Here is a 16,000-nt window from a genome sequence, read left to right on the forward strand (position 1 = left end):
AATAGATGATTTAAGGTAGGGAAGTAGAGGTTTTTTCTATTTTTAAATGTCACTACTCTTCATAAGGTTTATTTTGCTTCAGAATCTAGGTTCATTAATGTCATGGATATAATGTTTACTGCTGTTGGGATTAAGACTAGGAGTTCATTATTTGTAAAGAAGTTGAAAAGACTTCAATATTTTCCTTATGGTCCAGAACAACGTAACATAACATTGGAATAGAATTTTACTTGGAAATGTGTAAGAATCCTAGAGATAAGTATTTGGGATCACAAACCTTTCAGATTAAATGCTGGTTTATTCTTTGTCTTCTTATCTGTCCTCTTTCCTTGTAAAAGTTAACAACATGGATTTAGATTTGTTTAGCTTATTCAAACTGTATGACATTTAAATCATAATAAAGGAGAGTCTTTGCTCATTATTTGCTTTTCTCCCAAATTAATTGACCATCTTCTGTTTAGAAGGCTGTCTTATAGTACTGGGTTGGTAAGAAAATGAAGCCCAAGCCACTGCCCATGGAATTTTGAGTCTAGCAGCAGGGACCATATAAGGAAGGTGGTGAGCTAACTCTAAGGAATAAACAAATCATAAATTTAAATGGGGGAGGTGTGGAAGAGGAGGTTCCAGATGCGAGTAATCAAGTCCAAGTTACCTGATTAAGGTGGCATTGGGTCTTGGGAAAAGTCTAGTTCCTCGGTGGGAGGTCACTTTCAGTCCAGATGCATGATGGGCTAGATGAAGCTGTGGGAGTGATGCCAGACACTCATATGAAGGTTCTCAGAGGTGAGGCTGTAAACCTGGAGTATATCTAAACCATGTATTCACCATTGTTTGGGGGTATCCGAAAACCATAGGGAATGGAAGGGGCCCTGTGCACTTGAGCCAGGGCAAGTGAACACTCAAAATACACATTGTGATCAAAAGCTGTCCAGAGAGTTTCTGAGAAATAGGGGTGATACCCATTGAAGCTAGATGCCAAGACATCACTGGACTGTCTCTCTTTTTCTGGGATGGGAGCACCAGAACTTGCTCTGGTAAACGGGCAGTTTAATTAGGTTATGTTTAGTGTAATTTGGCAAACTTTAAGGGAGGGCTCAATTTTTACTGTCAATGGGATTAAATCAGGGGTGGTTTGGACAAGCAAAAGCACCTGAGAGGAAAGTTGCTGGTCCTTGAGACAAATAAACTTGTCCTTGCATCCATGTGGAGAAGTTAACCCCAAACACCTATTAAAACAGGTGCTCAAATAGGGAAATACTGCTTAGTTTTACTTGCTTGGGAGCATTAGATTTGATGTGGATTTGATTATTGTTTGGACTTGCATATTCTCTAATATAGCCTGGAAATAAAATTTGTGATGGAAGTTTGTTACCAAGAAGCCTGAATCCTGATGTGGTCCCTGAAGGCACAGGTAGGAGTAGCCTCGTGTGGCATTCCCAGACTTTCCCTCTCTGGCATCACAGGGAGTGAGGACCTTAGTCTGAGAGAGCTCCCGTCCATAAACAGAGAAAGGAGCCCCACACTCTGCCAGGAGTCAAGCTTTGGACTTACGAAACCCCCTGATCTCAGAACTCTGAGGAAACCACACAGAACCCTGCCCTTCCTGGCATCCCTGGGATACCTGCTCATTGTTGACATGACATGCCCATTTCCTTCTATGAAGTCACAAGTGGGGTTGGGACATGGTCCAAGGGGTATAGACTAGGGCCAGCAGTGAGATTATTTCCAGGTTTTCCAGAAACCAACTGAATACCCTGAAGACGAAGGGAACCACATACACCATAACCATATGATTCTTCTCATCCTCTGCGCATCAGAAGACCAAGGATGGGTATGGACAGATGAGGAGAATCTTACTTTCTCCTAGGGGTCTCATGGAGATGCTTGCCCTACTATAAAAAAGTATAGTAGTAGATGGGGTGGACCTAAGGGGAAGGGAGGGTAGAATTTCAGGCCACAACAGAGGTCAAAGCAAGGACTGAGGGATCATCTACCAATGAAAGAAGTGATAATGAATCCTGCCCTGTTCCTTGTAGCCCTTGAAGAACCAGGGCAGAGCTATCAAGCTGAAGTTCCACCAACATTTATTTATATCAGGTGTGTAGGAAGTGAACCCCTTAGTATGAAGGTGCAGATACTATTCTAAGAAAGGGGTGGGGACACCAGGCCCTATGGGGCACCAAAGGAAGCACTCTTAATTCATGTTGAGGACTCCAGAGGCCAGAACAGAAAACTTCCCAATGAGCACTCAGTACTGGGTGATAACTACTGACTGGGGTGATAAGCTGAGGACCTCTTCACTTCTCAGAAATCCCAGGGAAATTTGTGATGACAAGTACAGGACAGCAGAGGGAATGGGTCTTATGACTGGCCACTAGTTGGGTGGTGGTCTTGAATGTGAAATAGCAGATGCCTCTGTGTAGGAGACTACCAGCCCCTTCTGTCATCCCAGTGTGCCTGAGGCAGGGATAGTAGGATGAAGCCTAAAGATCACTCTAATTTCCTTCAATGTGTTTCCCAACGGACAGCTGATTAGGAAAATAGGAGCCCTGGGGTTTTCAGAACAGTGCCCTCATGAAAACCACAAATGTAGCCTTCCTGATAACCAAGGTGGTATTTCCCTGCTGCAGCTGCACACTGAACCTTCGTCTTCGTGTGGACCCTTATCACCTGCCCTCCTACTCACACTTCTAATCATTGTTCCCCAGCACAGGCATCATGCCTCAGGGTCAGAATCATAAGCTCTGCATCCATGAGAAATGCCACCAGGCCCGATATGAGCCCCAGAGTCACAGGGGAGTTCAGCCCACTGCAGTAATGGAAGAGCTTCCCTCTACCTCTTCTCTTTTAGAAGATAATTCACAGAGCTCATCGGCTACTGGGTCAAATAGCACTTCCCAGGGGTCTTTGGAAGCCCCATCTACTACCAGCACTTTTTCAACTACTTCTGACACAACATCTGACGAAGAAGATACCAGTGAAGATGAGGAAGATTCAGGTTCCTCCAATGCCTCAACTTCTACTGAGAACACCTACAGTGATACTCTGAACAGCATGAGAAGTTTGTTGGAATAGTTTCTTCTGTATAAGCATAAAATGAAGCAGCGCATCATGAAGGAAGACATGCTGAAGATTATCCACTCAAGATACCACGACTGATTTGCTGAGATTCTCAAGAGAGCCTCTGAACACATCAAGGCTCTCTTTGCAGTTGGCTTGAAGGAAGTTGATTCAACCATCCACTCCAATGACCTTGTCAGCAAACTGAACCTGCCCAACAATGGGACACTGTGTGATGGTTGGGGCTTACCTAAGACCGGTCTCTTGATGACAGTTCTGGGTGTGATCTTCGTGAGGGGCAACTGTGCCGCTGAGGAAGACAGCTGGAAATTCTTGTATATGATGTGAGTATATGCTGGGAGAAAACACTACATCTACGGAGAGCCCAGGAAGCTCATCACCAAAGACTTTGTGACGTTGAAGTACCTGGAGTACCGCCAGGTTGCCAACAGCAATTCTCCATGTTATGAGTTCCTGTGGGGCCCATGAGCCCATGCGGAAACCAGCAAAATGAAAGTCTTGGAGTTTTTGGCAAAAGTCAATGATACGGTCCCCAGTGCCTTCTCATCACAATATGAAGAAGCTTTGCGAGATGAGGAGGAGAGAGCTCGAGCCACAGTTCCAGCCAGGCCTGGCACCACTGTCACTTCCAGGCATGTTCCACGGCCACGTCCAGCAGCTTGTCCCTCCCCTACTGAACACCAAGACTTTAAAAAAATCATCCAGATAAGAAAATTTGACATCAAAATAGGGACTTTTGTTAAAATGGGAAGCAATCCCACAATAATACTGCTGGGACAATGGAATGAAAAAATGAAAAAAAATGTCAAAACATGATCAACTTTGATTGTTCTCCATCTTTTCTGTCTTCTGTTTTGCAAAATTAAATAATTTATACCTCAATATGCTTCTTGAAAAATGCAGGAGGTATTAAATCTTAACAAGTTAGACCTCTTACTGTCTTCATTTATTTTTTGAGCATCTGCTCTTTGAAAGGCTCTGTGCTAGTTCTGGTGAGGCTAAGATCAAGATCTAGCCTATGCCCAAACAACTTTAGAAACAAGGAGCTGCAATCACATAAGCAAGATCTTGAGATAGCCTTAAGAAATGACAGTAAAGTAAACAGACTATCCAGGAAGAAATCTCTACCTGGGCTAACATACTGATTTGTTAGGCTTTCCACAACAAAACCCCACAGAATTTGTGGCTGAAACAACAGAAATTTATTTTCTCAGAGTTCTAGAGGCTGCAAGTCCAAGATGAGGGCTGCTTTACACTGAGGCCTCTCCCCTTGGCTGCCAGGTGGCCACCCTCTTCACTTGGCATTCCTTTTGAATGCATATATCCCTGGTGCCTCCTTTTGTGTCTCAATTTCTTCTTATAGTCACATTGGCTTATGTCCATCCTAATGACCTCATTTAACTCAACCATCTCTTTAAAGACCTTATTTCTAACTACAGTTGCATTCTGAAGTACTCTGAGTTGTGGCTTCAATATGCATTTGTTGAGGGGACACAATTTGGCCCCTAACAGACAGAAATCTATGGTGTTTCTGCTCTTATCTCAATGCAGGGGATTCCAGTGCACAGACTGGTATTCTATGCCCATCGTCTCCAGGGAGTTTCTGAGATGTAAGGGTGAACTCCCTTGAGGTGTTTAGGGAAGGACATTCCTCCCTTTACCCCTTTTGAATTCTTGTGGTTAGACTACTAATAAACTTGACACAAGACAGGGTAACAGGAGAAAAAGACACAAATTGCAATTCACGTGCACAAGAAGTGTCATAGAAACAGGACCTAAGTAGTGGGCAAAGCAGGCAGCTTCTTTATTTTGTAGATAACAAAACAATTTGTGAGTAATCAACAGGACAAATCAACTTAGGTTTTAGGTACTCAACTAGTAAGGAATCTAAACAGAATCTGTACCCAGGGTAGTAAATGAAAGACTTAACAAGATTTGTGTATACAGGCTTCTCTGCTTGAACTGCCTATTTCTGGTTAGAAGGGTTTCCCTCTGCCTCCAGATGCAGGCAGTACATCCTTCATATGAGATGTATTTCCTGCTCTCAGGGAGGCAGAAATCGGGGGGTGGCGGCATGTCACTCCTCTGTTGGCTGTTTCTTAAGTAACTTGAATTCAAAATGATCAATACGCCACTGTGATATATTTGGGGGCAGAGTGCCCTAAGCCTTGACAGGTCCCTCCTCCGAAACTTGCCTGCAAGTCTCACATGGTAAAAGCTGATCTGGTCACTGTGGAGAGAGAGAATGGATTAGTGGAGTCCTCCATTTCATGGAAGCAGTTGCATCATTCTGAGAACAGGTCAGTTCATTTAAAGAGCGGTATCTCATTTCAATAGGTTGTGATGCAGGTGGGCTCCCAAAGCTAGGTCTCGGATGCAAGTGGTATCAGGTAGTTATTAATAAGAGGCATTTCTATGGAAACAAAAGAAAAGCAGACACTTATCATTGGAGCTGGTTATAAACCAGTTTCTGAGCTGAGGGGGTAGTCAGTCTAGTTTTCTAGGTGTCAGGATCGAAGCAACTATTGCCGTTTGAAATGTCTCTATCACAGTTAGCAATATCTCTGGGTGATCAGGTTAACTTTCTGAGTGGCTCATACAGCAACAGGCATGAAGTCTATTTGAACATAAGGTGTTGTGAAAATTTCTCTGATCTTTGCATCAAGTCATGTAGCTTCACGTTGCAGGACTTTAGGAAAATGGCAATGTTAGTTTTCAGTGATTCAAGTCAAAAGAATGGGAGAGTGAGCGGATCAAGATGGCAGAGGTGTATCACTTGGAGCTTACCGTCTCCCTCACAGACACATCAAAAGGATGGGAGAAATCGGGAATTTTAGTAAGAAAGTTGCAGCTAGATACGGGTGGACACTAGAAAAATTCGGGATCCAACCCAGTTTGCAAGTAAATAATAAAACTTCAAGGAAACGTAATACCACTAGGACCTAATACCCACACATGTGTAGTACACTTTCTATTGAACCAATTTTTTCTGTCTATCATGTCCCTCATTTCTACCGAAGACAGGAAAACTAAGACCTAATTTGTTTGCAAAGGAAGTCTAAATTCAATAAACTCAGCCTGATTATTTATCTAACTACAGCAAGAATAACAATTTGCCAATCAGATCAGATCAGATCAGATTAGTCGCTCAGTCATGTCTGACTCTTTGCGACCCCATGAATCGCAGCACGCCAGGCCTCCCTGTCCATCACCAACTCTCGGAGTTCACTCAGACTCACATCCATCGAGTCAGTGATGCCATCCAGCCATCTCATCCTCTGTCATCCCCTTCTCCTCTTGCCCCCAATCCCTCCCAGCATCAGAGTCTTTTCCAATGAGTCAACTCTTCGCATGAGGTGGCCAAAGTACTGGAGTTTCAGCTTTAGCATCATTCCTTCCTAAGAAATTCCAGAGCTGATCTCCTTCAGAATGGACTGGTTGGATCTCCTTGCAGTCCAAGGGACTCTCAAGAGTCTTCTCCAACACCACAGTTCAAAGGCATCAATTCTTCGGCACTCAGCCTTCTTCACAGTCCAACTCTCACATCCATACATGACCACAGGAAAAACCATAGCCTTGACTAGACGAATTTGCCAATAGGCGCTTTTAAATCTGCTTTGCTGGAATGGTTCATAAGGAGTCTCCAGAAGGAAATTTTAATAGCCTCTTGAGGCTATGAAGCCACAGCAAAGACTTGTTGTCAAACCTAGAGATCTGGATGAATGCCTCTCTTCCTGAAGTCCCCAAAACATCTTAAAGTTCCTGTGTCTGCCAGAAGTGATCTTCCTTACTCACCTGGTAAGGCTGATGGGAATTCTGTCAGCAAGGTCCCAGGCTGTTTTTCCAACGGGTTTTTATGGCTCCCTATGTTTAACTTTAGTTTACTCAAGTTATCTGGTCATATCCAAGTCTACCTGTGTCTGTCAGATATGACATTCCAGTCAAAGTCTCGGTAGTGTAATCAATGTTTCCACTTTTGTCCCCCTATAAGAACAGATTCTCATTGAACTTTTGAAAAATAACAATTTTCCTAAGAAAATAAGAACACTGAGAGTTTCTAATTTCTGGAGTGATAGGTAGGGAGAGAAGAATTAATGTTTCAATTCTAATGACAAGGTACAATTTATCAAATTGCTATGTTAAAAAATTTCCTTATATCTAGAAAATGAAAGATTTTTAAAAGACAGTAATCTTTCAAAAATTCATGAAAATTATCATCATATTTGTAATTCATTAAGCCCCATGTTCCTAATTCTTATGTTGCCAGAGGTCAGTTTTTTTATTGTTTCTGTCAATCCTCCCTCAAGTTTGTGGCTCATAGGGACAATGATAATTTCAAGAAGCCCTCAAGGTTTTGGTTAAAGCTCATATAATTTGCCCAGGGAAATGTGTGCCTGGATCACACTTGATAAACCAAGCAGAGAACATATTTTCTTACATTTTCTTTGCCACCGTAAGGGAATCAGCCTTGCAGCAAGGAAAGGCTTCAACTCATCCAGAAAATATAGGAATGACAAGAATGTTTTGATGACTCATCTGTTCTGTTCAGTCTGTCAGTCGTGTCTGACTCTTTGCAACCTCATGGACTGCAGCATGCCAGGCTTCCCTGTGCATCATCTATTCCCAGAGCTTGCTGAAACTCATGTCCATTGAGTAGGTGATGCCAGCCATTTCATCCTCTGCAGTCCCCTTCTCTTCCTGCCTTCAGTCTTTCCCAGCATCGGGATCTTTTCCAATGAGTCTGTTCTTCACATCAGGTCGCCAAAATACTGGAGCTTGAGCTTCAGCATCAGTCCTTCCAATGAATATTCAGGAGTGATATGCTTTAGAATTGACTGGTTAGATCTCCTTGCAGTCCAAGGGGACTCTAATGAATTTTGCCCAGGAGGAACAAGATGGCAAGAAGAGTTGGTGGACGTTCTAGAAAACATCTTTCTCCATGGATACATCAGGAATACACCTTCAGACACAGAAGTGCATGCAGAATACCAGCTGAGAGTGGACAGGAGTACATGACCAGCAGAAAAGAATATATAGACCCACGCAAAATTCAAGGTCAAGCCCTGAGCCTTTAGAGTGAGTCCACTGGCTCCAAGATCCTAGACTACCAGAGAACTAACCCTAGGATATCAAATACTGAGAACTGACACAAAGTAAACCACAGGAATACAAGACCCAGCATCACCAAACCACTGATAGCACCCTCTGCAGGACGCCTCATCTAAAGCACAAAGAAAACAAAAATAGAAACCCGATTATCAGCAGACAGAAATACCACCTTAGTCAACATTGCCCATCAGAGGAAAAAGCAAACAAACAAACAAAAACACAGCACAAATCTCATTCTATAAGAAGCTTACACAAACCACTGGACCAACATTAGAGGGCATAAACAAAAAGGAAGAAAGAATTCAAACTTGAAGCCTGGGAAAAGGAGACCTCAAAAACGATAACTAAAATAATAATAATAATGAAAAAGGAAAAGAAATACTACACAAATGAAGGAACAAACCAGAAACACAGAAGTCCAAATCAATGAAGAGGAAACAGGCAAACTACCTGAAAACGAATTCACTGCTAAAGGGAAGGCAGTGATACTGATACATTCGAAACTGTCTGGCAAATTCTTTTCAGCTAAATATAGTCTTATCATATGATATAGCAAATGAACGTTAAGGTATTTACTCAAAAGAGCCAAAACCTTAAGCCCATTAAAAACCTTCAACCAAATTTTAATAGCAGAATAAATCATAGCTGCCAAAAACCGAAATCACCAAAGATGACCTTCAGGACACGAGTGGGTAAACAAACTATGGTAAGCTACATGGAATGCTATTCAGTCCTGGAAGAAAACATTTCAAACCATAACACCTTATAGAGAAAATTCAATGTATATTGATTAGCAGAAGGAGCCAGTACAAAAAGCCTACATACTGTATGATTCCATCAATGTTACAGTCTGGAAAATGCAAATCTTTAGAAAGAGTAAAACATTCAGTAGTCATCAGGGATTCCAAGTGAGGTTTTGAGGGATGAACAGATGGAAAATGGGAGATCCATAGGGCATTCACATTCCTGTGCACGACACCGTGTTGGCTGAATTGATACTATCATGCATCTGTAAAAACACTAAAGAACTGTAAAACACAAAAAGTGAAATGTATTGTAAACAATGGACAATAGTTAATAATAACATATTGACATTAGTTGATCAACTGTAAAAAAGAACTTGTATCCATTGAACCAATACAAGATGTTAATAATAGAAGATACCAAGTGGAGGAAGAGAGTGGCTGTATGGGACCTCTCTATTCTATCTGCTGAATTTTCTCCAATCCCAAATCTGTTCTTTTAAAAAAGAAATACAGAGGGGCAACAAACTCATAACCACATGAAAAGAGGAGCTACATTGCTCATCATGAGAGAAATGCACATCAAAATTACAATGAGGTGTCACCTCATACAGGTCAGAATGGCCATCATCAAAAATTGTACAAGCAGTAAATGCTGGGGAGAGTTTAGAGAAAAGGTGGGAATGGAAATTGATATAGCCACTATGGAGAATACTGAGGAGATTCCTTTAAAACTATAATTAAAACTACATATGACCCAGCAATAGAAATACTGGGCATATACACTGAGAAAGAATAATTGAAAAGACACCTATATCCAGTGTTCATTGCAGCACTGCTTACAATAGACAGGACGTGGAAGCAAAGCAGACTTCAACTGAGAGATGACTGGATAACGAAGTTGTGGTAGCCACATACAATGGAATATTAGCCATAAAAAGGAACTAATTTAAGTCACTTGTAGTGAGGTGGATGCACCTAGAGCCCGTTATACAGAGTGAAGTAAGTTAGAAACAGAAAAGTAACATACATTAACGCATATACATGGAAAGTAGGAATGGTACTCACGAACTTATTTGAAGGGCAGGAATAGTGAAAAAGATGTGGAGAATTGACTTGTGGACACAGCAAGGGAAGGCGTGTGTAGGACGAATTGAGAGTGTGCCACTGACAAATATCGAGTCCCATGTGTACAAAAGATAGCTGGTGGGAAATTGCTATATAGTACAGGGAGCTCAGCCTGGTGCTGTGTGACAGCCTAGAGGGGTGAGATGAGGGGGTGGGAGGAAGTCTCATTAGGCCGGAAGAATATGTATACGTACCGCTGATTCATCCTGTTGTATAGCAGAAACAACACAACATTATACAGCAAGTATCTGTCGATTAAAACAGCTTTTTAAAAGTCTGCTAATTTAAAAACTAGAAAAAAATATGCATAAGAACACATAGTCAGTACAGAGTTACATGCTCCAATGCAAAATTAATAAAAGTGCAATAATGAAAAACAAAATATCACAGTAAGAATTTGATCCTTGAATTAAAATTCTTAGGAAACAGGCTCAGAAAACATTGCCACATATAACTAACTTCAGAAATCTGGCATAAAATGATCAACACAGCAAAATCAAGAGACTGTTCTGGAAGAATCGACAATACTCAAACCATGTAATAGAAAACACACCATAAATGAAAGCAACAATATGAAAAATGTAGTGACAAAGAAACCTTAGAAAATATATGCAGTCTATACGAAGGCAACAAGAATTTCCTGAGCGCCTTAGGAAAAAGAAATCTCAAACAGAACAGTATGTTATGTGTATTTCTGAGGTCATATTGTAAGACTGTCGATTTTCCTTAAATCCTTTACAGATATAGTACCACATCCAGAGTAGCTGAGACCACAGTCACACGTGGGCGGCTGTTTCCTGTACCCAGAACAAACCATGGAAAACTTACACAAGGAATAAAGACAACTACTAACAAAAGCAAGAACACAAAACTAAATATTCCCTGAGGAACAATGTCTCCATTGAACTTGACCCTGTGAGTACCCAGGTGGGGGAGTACTCTGAGGCTGACACAGGTGTGCAGGTCACAAAGGAAACAGACAACAGGATCAGCTGGAAAAGGCTTGAAACTGGAGTGGTTGATTCTTCCACTGGGCCGTGGGACTATTAATCTCTACTGGTTCGCTGGAGAACCTGAGACAGCATCTCAGAGCCCCATGCCAGGAACATGGGGCACCAAACTTTGGGATGGACATGGCAGTATGGCCCAGAGGTCATGCAATAACCAGCACAAACTTTGATAGTGGATGACAACTGGCCCTTGTAAATGATGAGCTTAAGAGACTGTCACACATGGACTAAAAGAGAAAAGCTTGTATCACAATAATTGTACAAAAAGACCAAAATTCATCTCAGAACTTTCAAGCAATGCACCTGCAGTCAACTAAGAGCCCACAGTGAGAACTGTCAGGCTAAGGAGCCCCTTCACTTTCTCTGCTGGGATTGTGTGGAGCATGGTTGGGGACAGGGGTGGTTTTATACCAGAAAGGGAAGGGTTTCCAGGCTCCACCTGCAGTCAATATGAAGATCCTGAGTGAGATGTGAGGGGTTCCACACCACAGAAGGCATTCACCCATCCTTCCCTCTTGCTTATCTTACCTGCAGCAACCAGTTCCAGGAAGCCTTAGGCAGAAGTGTCCAGATGAGATGCCGGTGCACTTCTCACCAGGCATCTGTGGATTTGACATCTTCCAGGTGAGGTCTTGCCCTCAGGTCAGCAGACGGAATGTAATGCAGCATTACGGTCGGAGGAAGGCAGAGATAGAGGACAGAGAGGATCACTCTGCACAAAAGGAGCCCCAGAGTGCCCTCACTGTCTGTCTCAGCAGGTCCAGGAAGGCTTTCAGGCTCGGGCTCCCAAATTCTTCCTGCTTGGTTTACTGAGAGAAGTGAGAGGTAAGGAGTGAGGCCAGTTGACTGAGATCAGCAGGTACATCCCAGGACCCACTATGAGTCGAAGGTCCCATATCCCCCCACTTGCTGGAAACCCCCCACAACGCCGCCCACCCAGGCCCCGCCCCTGCCATCCTGCTGGAGCCCAGATGTGCATGATAGGAAGTGACGGCTCCCTATCCATGCCGGGGTGCAATGCCATCTTTGAGAGGGCTGCTATCATTGAGACCTGCTGTAGCTGTGACCAGAGGGAGGAGTCCGAGGTCCCATCAGGGGTCCAAGTCGGAGTTTACATGTGTTACCAGTGCACTGGATAGTTACAAAGATATGCCCTGTCACTCCCAACACCTTTTCCATCCGAAAAGAGGGGACTTCCCAGCCCCCCGGCAACCCCACACCTGCTCTACGCCAGGAAGCTCGTACCTGGCTCTTAGGTCCAATGTCCATCGGTTACGCACATGGGATCTCAGGACATAACCTGGGTCCACAGGTGGTAGATCTGGGTGCCGGGTTGCTGGACCCTGGTTCTGTTCAGTAGAGGAAAGTCCGGGATTCTGCGGCATGAAAGAGGGACCCGTGGGGGACTGAGTGTCTCCACACCCACGATTGGCGGCCACGCCTAACCCCTTACCCACCGTGACTTGGCCAGAAAGCAACCGGTCAGCATCTGGGAAGTTCTGAAGGTTGAGGGGCTCCCTGACTGCGATTACTGACACGAAACACTCGGGGAAGAGGGGACCTCGTTCCAAAGGGCTGGCAGCAGGTCAGCAGAGGGAGGATGTCAGGGCTTGGGGGGATTCAGGGTAATGACCATTCTCCGCATCACACGGCCAACTGAGGACCCTCCCCTGCGGCCAGCACTTCCTCCCAGCCAAACACGGGGATGGGGGCAGTGGTCTGTCAGGGGAGGTTGCAGCTTGGTTGTGAAAAGGCAGCCTCGAGATAGCAGAAGGGGGGGTCCCAGCTTCCTTCATCCGAGTTCTGAACATTCCCTCCTCTCATCGTCTGGAGTGACAGGGAAGGTGGCAATGTCAACTTCAAAGCAAGAGAGGGAACAGGTTGGATGGGTTTGGGGGCAGGGGGATATGAGGGAGACTTGCCCCGGTTTTCATCATGACTCTGAAATGTGAACTGAAAGGACCTGCCTCCCCTGCCAGCCCCCACAGGCTTTCCTCTAAAGCCCAGGCAGGTCTGTCTGACTGTGCCCCAGCGATCACTCTCACTTCCTACTCAGTCGTCTCAAGGGAGGGGCTCACCAGGAGAACACAAGACTTGTGGGTCCTAGAGCACTGGCCTCAGGGACCCCTCAGAGGCGGCTTTGGTTCAAGCCAGGGAGGAATCTCCTCACTGCAGTTGCTCACAACATCTTCTTGTCCTTCCTCTAGGTGCCCTCCTTGCCTGCCCCCCTGCCCGCATGCGCCTGTGATCCATAACCTGTGTCACCATGCCTCAGAGGCACAAGAAGAAGTACCATGCCCGTGTGAAATGCCACCAGGTCCAGGGGGACACTCAGTGTCCCCAGGAGGCCCAGACCAGTGCTGCTGCAGCCCCCAAAGAGAAGTGCCCCTCCTCCCCTCGTCTGTCCCTCAGGGTTCTCCTCCGAGCTCCCCTGCTACTGGAGATCACCAGGAGTTTCAGGAAGCCATGGCCCCTAGCTCTCCTGATGCAGGGCCTTCCTGTGCAGGATCTGATGAAGGTGCCCAGGGCCCAGAGGAGGAAAATGCAGGTGCGTCCCAGGCAGCCCCTGCCACTCAGAGTCCTTGCATAGGTCCTCTGACCAAGAAGGCCAGCATGCTGGTGGAGTTCCTCCTGGAGAAGTACACCAAGAAGGAGCCCATCTCGCAGCACACCCTGCTGAAGGTCGTTGGCACCAAGTATAGGCAGCACATCCCTGAGATCCTCAGGAGAGCCTCTAAGCACATGGAGCTGGTATTTGGCCTGGAGCTGACGGAAGTCGACCGTAGCAGGAACATCAACGCCCTCATCAACAACCTCAACCTCGGGGGCGATGAAGGTCTGAGTGATGAATGGGGTCTGCCCAAGTCTGGTTTCTTCTTGGTGCCCCTGGGTACTATCTTCATGAAGGGTAACCATGCCACCAGGGAGGAGGTCTGGGAATTCCTCAGTGTGTTGGGGGTCTATACTGGGAGGAGGCACTGGATCTTTGGGGAACCCAGAAGGCTCATCACCAAAGATCTGGTGCAGAAGAAGTACCTGAAGTACCGACAGGTGCCCAGTGGCGATGCTCCACACTACGAGTTCCTGTGTGGCCCGAAAGCTTGTTTGAAACCAATAAGATGGAGGTGTTGGAGGTATTGGCGAAGATCCATGATACCGTCCGGACTTCCTTCCCAGACCTCTATGACGAGGCTCTGAGAGATCAGGCAGAGAGAGCAGGGCTGAGAGGCGCGGCCAGGGCTCCAACAATGCCTGAAGCCAGTGCCCCTTCCAGGGCCAAGTCCTACAGCTCCTCCCACATCTAGGGAGGGAGGCCAAGACACTTTCTTCCCTTTTGTTTTGAAACAGAGCTGTCAAGATCCTAAATATTAGAGAGTAGTAGGGTGGAGGGAACAAAACTTGTATGTTCTTTACTGTTTTATATAGTAAGGGAGTTTAAGTGCAACTCATTTTTAAAAATATATATCATTTTTGCTTTATCCATAGGAAAAGTATCTAGTGAAAATTGATTAGATTAAGGAGATGAGGGAGGAGTTCAGTATTTTCAAATGTTAATTACTTTTCATAAGTTTTCTTGTGCTTCAGAATACAAATGTATTAATCATATAAATCACATTGTTTGCAGATTTAAAGTTTTGAAAGCCACAGGTTGGGTATATGTAAAACACATTGAACGTATTGAATATGTTGTTCACCATCTAAACAAGGTAAGATGACACTGGAACAGAATTTTCTCAAAGAGTAGTCAAGCTCCTAGATAGTGCAGGTTAGTAGGGGTCGAGCAAACCAAGTTTAGATCTCTGTTTTCTCCTGATTTAAACTAGTAACTTCTGCATATTATCTATTTCATTTTTATCAAATATTTTTACTTCTACCAGATTTCTTTTCTTCAGAATACTGATTTGGTAATGATATTCCAGTTTTATTTATTGCTGTTTTAGGATTTTAAAGTTACAGTTTTCGTAGTTGTAAAAGAAACCTGACATGGCTCTTGAGAAATTTGTATGCAGGTCAGGAAGCAAGAGTTAGAACTGGACATGGAACAACAGACTGGTTCCAAATAGGAAAAGGAGTACGTGAAAGCTGTATGTGGTCACCCTGCTTATTTACTTATTAACTTATATGCAGAGTACATCATGAGACAGGCTGGGCTGGAGAAGCACAAGCTGGATCAAGATTGCTGGGAGAAATATCAATAACCTCATATATGCAGATGACACCACCCTGATGGCAGAAAGTGAAGAGGAACTAAAAAGCCTCTTGATGAAGGTGAAAGTGGAGAGTGAATAAGTTGGCTTAAAACTCAACATTCAGAAAATGAAGACCATGGCATCCGGTCCCATCACTTCATGGGAAATAGATGGGGAAACAGTGGAAACAGTGGCAGACTTTATTTTTCTGGCCTCCAAAATCACTGCAGATGGTGACTGCAGCCATGAATTAAAAGACGCTTACTCTTTGGAAGAAAAGTTATGACCAACCTAGATAGCATATTTAAAAGCAGAGACATTACTTTGCCAACAAAGGTCCATCTAGTCAAGGCTATGGTTTTTCCAGTGGTCATGTATGGATGTGAAAGTTGGACTGTGGGGAAAGCTGAGCACCGAAGAATTGATGCTTTTGAACTGTGGTGTTGGAGAAGACTCTTGAGAGTCCCTTGGACTGCATGGAGATCCAACCAGTCCATTCTGAAGGAGATCAGCCCTGGGATTCCTTTGGAAGGCATGATGCTAAAGCTGAAACTCCAGTACTTTGGCCACCTCATGCGAAGAGTTGACTCCTTGGAAAAGACTCTGATACTGGGAGGGATTGGGGACAGGAGGAAAAGGGATGACAGAGGATGAGATGGCTGGATGGCATCACTGACTCGATGGACATGAGTCTGGGTGAACTCCGGGAGTTGATGATGGACAGGGAGGCCTGGCGTGC

At 44.4% G+C, this 16,000-nt stretch overlaps 1 long non-coding RNA gene and 1 pseudogene across 1 annotated transcript; one reads left to right on the forward strand and one right to left on the reverse strand.

Moving 5' to 3' along the window:
- The first annotated feature begins 2,718 nt into the window (after positions 1–2,718).
- On the forward strand, positions 2,719–3,758 carry LOC113887964 (annotated as a pseudogene).
- Positions 3,759–11,461: 7,703 nt separating this feature from the next.
- On the reverse strand, positions 11,462–14,405 carry LOC113887767. The gene is made up of 3 exons (XR_003509817.1): positions 14,108–14,405; positions 12,317–12,447; positions 11,462–11,880 (listed from the first exon to the last, which is right to left on the reverse strand). It is a non-coding gene; the product is annotated as an uncharacterized LOC113887767 (long non-coding RNA).
- Positions 14,406–16,000: the final 1,595 nt, after the last annotated feature.

This window comes from Bos indicus x Bos taurus, chromosome X (assembly GCF_003369695.1).
Source record: "Bos indicus x Bos taurus breed Angus x Brahman F1 hybrid chromosome X, Bos_hybrid_MaternalHap_v2.0, whole genome shotgun sequence".
NCBI lineage: Eukaryota > Metazoa > Chordata > Mammalia > Artiodactyla > Bovidae > Bos > Bos indicus x Bos taurus.